Source organism: Ostrinia nubilalis, chromosome 11 (assembly GCF_963855985.1).
Source record: "Ostrinia nubilalis chromosome 11, ilOstNubi1.1, whole genome shotgun sequence".
Classification (NCBI taxonomy): Eukaryota; Metazoa; Arthropoda; class Insecta; order Lepidoptera; family Crambidae; genus Ostrinia; species Ostrinia nubilalis.
In genome coordinates this window covers 6838311-6843091 of record NC_087098.1, presented here as the reverse complement: position 1 = coordinate 6843091, position 4781 = coordinate 6838311, and the positions used below count along the sequence as shown (strand labels likewise).

Sequence of the window (4781 nt, the reverse complement as noted above, 5' to 3'; positions counted from 1 at the left end):
AAATTAACACAGTCCAATTTATTAGCAAACGCAGAACTAATATAATTCTTTTGGCTACCTATGTCCAAAAGCACAGTGCAGTCATATCGCTTACCATCACTGTCACACACATTCACTAATGCAGTGGGCAGAAGGGACACTTGACATACAGAGGTACTATTTTGTGTAACTATTGAAGATGTCATTACAACATTACTCGGGGAATTGATGTGAGAATCATTTGAAGTAGAGCTACGGGCAGAAGTCTCATTACATGTCTGCGAATCAAGATGTAATAAGTGATGATGCTTTTGTAAACACTTTTTACAGACAATATTGGATGTGCAATTGCTAGTACAATGTTTATCTGATAAACAAACAACACACAAATTAGTTTTGTTAACAAATGTCTGTCTGTCATTGGGACTCAATTTAATGAATTTAAAACACTTGTAAGTTGAGTGATTTTTGTTGCAATACAAACAAGAAAATAACTTACCATTTGCACTTCTGCCGCTGCCAACAGTCACATGACTAGTGCTCTTTGCCGGAGGCACGACCTTTGTAGTGCTCACTGCTTCATCACGGCATAGCATATCTAATGCTTGGCAGCGCTGCTGTATAAAGTTAAGAAATTGTTGCAAACTAGGGAAATCACTGGAATCTCTATGCAATTCAAAGTCACGCAAAGAACTGTAATCAATTTTTGTTGACAAAATATGTATGAGAATAATATCTTGCAAGTTTGAAATATTCAGTGATAATAGTGAGTTATAATACTGCATAAAATCATTTGTTAATTGCCTTAGTGTATAAGATTTACCATTGACTTTATGTAAAGACAAAATGTGTTGCAAATGACAATTAGCTATAAGAACCTTATTGTCATATCTTGATGTAATCGCAGACCATGCCTTCACGTAGTTTTCGTTCGTACATTCCAAAGTCGTAACCAAAGAGGCAGCTTCGCCGACCAAACACGACTTCAAGTAATAGAACTTCTGCACGGGACTTAAATCTTCATTTCCGTGTACCATAGTGACGTATAAATCCTTGAACGACAGCCAGTCTCCATAACTTCCACTGAACTTGGGCAACGATATCTTGGGAAGATTCGGTTTATGCTGGTGCTCTTGCGTCGATCCGGAGTCACTCGCCGATGAGTTACAATGATGCTTCAGCGCCTCACGACGTTCACGAATGTCAGTATTCTTTGACACCTTGACTCGATTTTCGATCCCTCAGCGGTCTCTGAAGTATCCATCGATTCCAAATTGAGATTGACGTCCTCCAATCTCGTAAAAAGACTGCTAATTCGTTCGGCGGCAACATCCAACATGGCGGTGGATTTTACGGTAGAAATGTCCCCCAGCTCATTTTCCACAAGTGATATGCGGCCTTTGATGTATCTTCTCACATTTATCAATTTTTGCTTGTCTTGATGAGCAAAATCACTGCTGGTATCCTCGCCGGTTAGGGGCATTTTTAAAGCACGCAATATGTGGTATGCAATGCGTTAACGTCACCCCGGGCCGGCAGCACACAACACGAAAAAAACTGCTGCCAGTACAGACTCCTGCATCCAGCTCTGAAGGACCATGAACAGAGTGTTGCGGCAGGTACAAAAGACACTTAACTTCAGTGATATTCTATTTATTGAGAAGATAATTTACAACCATGTGCACACACTTGAATGGTAGGAAAAAGAGACCATAGAGGGGCCATAGAGCATACAACGCTTCTGGGTTGCCAGATATCGTTATTACATTTTTACCACTATCTATCACCTGTGAAATGTTAAAATTTACTGGTTTTTTATTTGTTCCTTTGTATTTACATAACTACCTTTCTGGATGCCAAATTTGAACCTTCGAGGTCATCTGGAAGTGGTTAGAATTTGGTCTATAGGTCAGACATGTAGATTTTTGGACGTCAATACCTAAAGAACCGTTTGAGGCATATTTATGAAATTTGAAGCTGATGTATATCTTGCAAGTCTCAACACATGAGCCAAATTTGAAGTGTTAATGCACAGTAGTTTTTGAGCGATGAGGAGTCAATAGTGGCTCAAAGTGGTTCGTCTAAATATACGCACGGTGCAGTCTCCTCCCTAGAACTAGGCTTAAAATGCTCCCGCATGTCTAGAATGATTGCTCAATGTTGATTTAGTCGATTTTCTCCTGATGGGAACATGTAAGACAAAAATGAAATTTCCAATATTACAGACCTTCTAGAGCAGATGCCGCGAAAACTATACAATTTATCAAAAAAGTTGACTATCTCACCTGTAGCAAATTGAATATGATTTTTTTGGTTCATAGTAGTCATGTCACTAGGACGCATAGTTTCCGAGGATTAAGCGAAAAACCGAAAAGTGGCACCTTTAAACCCCCCTCTCCCCGCCGGCTCAAGGGCTAAGGACGGGGACTTTTGCTATGTTCACCTCCTAACTAGTCTAAATAAAGTCCTGAAGTCAGAAATTGTGTTCTACAGTTTTCCATCTATAATGCTTTATTGACTGAACTACTATTAAATTATGAACGATTATTCCATGCAACAGTTAATAATTATGTTCTGTAACGTGGTAAAGCAGTAACGTTACTACCGTTATAGTAACAACACAGTAAAGTAAATTGTTTTACTACATAATAATATTGTGTTTTAATTTGATGTGGTGCAGCTTTTAGATTAGTTCGCAAAAAAATATTTAAACATTATCTAAACATCTTGTAGAAAAATATTTTGATAATTTTAATTCTACTTACTTTTATTGACTACAAAAAATGACTTGGGAACTGACAGTTATTCAGAAAAACCTATTTATTTAAAAAAAAATCCGTCAGGAATAAATTATTTCAATTTACCTACTTACTCGTAATAATCTTAACATTAATCAACGCCTATTCTTTCTTGTTGTCTGACATTATTAGATTTTTAATCAACATAAAACTAGGAGCATGAAATTTTATATGAAAGACGACACCCATAATGCCATAATGGAGTGATAACACAATCTCATTGTTAGTTGATGTGTGAAATGAAAATGCCTCCCTCGGGTTTGTCATCAGATTCGTGTGGAAATTACCTAACAAATATCTAAGTATCGCTAGTAGCATAGGTGGTAAATAATGGTACTCTAGTAAGTAAGCGTGAGTAAGAATGAGTTCGTTTTATACGTGCCTTTGTAAGTACTTTATTTTTAACAATTTGATAATACTTACTAAGTATTTAAAAAACGAAAAAAAAATATAGTCCAATCTTCGTTTTAGATCTGCAGTTTGGGTTAAATTTCTTTACAGACATAAGATTAGGTACCCGACTTTCCCCAGCAGGTTTGTTAAGTCAATACTTATCGTTAAAAATTATAGCTTTTTTATTCTGATCTTTATACAATTATGATGTAAAGTTTCATCAAAATTCGTTCAGAATTTTTCGCGTGGAAGAGAAACAAACATCAATACAGACTTTTGCCTTTATTATCTTAGTAGGATTAAGATTATCCTTCTACTAATGATTATCAATATTGACATTGACACGAGCCTAATCTGCAGGTTAACGAGAAGTTCCGCATAGCAATAGGTTACTCACGAAAGCCAATTAGAAGGCACCTAATTGATTTAATATTAAATTAATTATGTTCGTTTTCTCCGAGAAATTCATTAGTAGAGCTTTTTAATTTTCCTTGATGGATTTTTTATCATTAGCATTTAATTTGCTTTTAAAATATAATTCAAATTAAAAAGGCTTCGTATTAAAAGTAGAAAAATATGACTGGTGAATTATTAGGAGAATGTTTTAATTAGGTTTTGTAGGTAGTCTCTTAATGAGCCTATGGTATTTAGTACGGCACATCAGACTAAACATACTTGCTGTAATATAGCACCTTTTACTATCATTTAGGATACTTAATATTATTATGCAGCTAGTGCGGACCGTTCATAAGTACGTTTAAGGCGCACTAACTCGAGATTACACCCATCTCTAAAGTATGAAGGTCGCAAATAAAAAATATTCTTAAGATGAGGCATTTAGACAAACTATTTAAAAAACAATAAGGCAACACCGGGACTGGTATTTTATGACAAAATTGTTACCAGTTTTGTATTTTGTTCTTAAAGTCTCTACCTAGTTATGTATATTCTAAATCATTTTACAGATAGAGCAACAGGCTCACGTTAGATTAACCGTTAGTCTAAAACCCTGTCAAAAAAGATTTACGAATAGTATTGTTCCCGTCCTAAATATTCGACTGTGACGCGTGAAACACTATCTAGATCCGTGCAAAGCCGGTTGTCCTAAATGTACCCAACAAACCAGGATTTTTGTATTATTGTACACGCGTATTTACACAATAGTAAAATATCTGATCTGAAAACTAAAAGTATTTTAATTTAACTTCAAATGTAATATTCTATTTTTTTAAAGTTTTCTTTTATTTTCTAAATGTTTTGAATAAAACTTCATCATCATCATCATCATTTCAGCCATATGACGTCCACTGCTGAACATAGGCCTCCCCTAATGCTTTCCACGTTGATCGATTGGTAGCGGCCTGCATCCAGCGCTTCCCTGATACATTTACGATGTCGTCGGTCCACCTTGTAGGTGGACGTCCCACGCTGCGTTTTCCGGTACGCGGCCTCCATTCCAGAACCTTGCTGCCCCAGAATGAAACTTACCTACGTAAATATCTAAAGGTTTGTTTGGGTTCCATTATACTTCGTATCTCTCCCGAAGATGATTACGTTTTACATGCAGCAGTACCTGGGATGATGCCGTCCTTATCACACTTTTAGAGAATA

General features: G+C 36.2%; 1 long non-coding RNA gene across 1 annotated transcript; it reads right to left on the bottom strand.

Annotated features, from left to right (window-relative positions):
* Nucleotides 1-477: 477 nt before the first annotated feature.
* Nucleotides 478-1181, bottom strand: LOC135075859 (uncharacterized). The gene is made up of 2 exons (XR_010258131.1): nucleotides 858-1181; nucleotides 478-596 (listed from the first exon to the last, which is right to left on the bottom strand). It is a non-coding gene; the product is annotated as an uncharacterized LOC135075859 (long non-coding RNA).
* Nucleotides 1182-4781: the final 3600 nt, after the last annotated feature.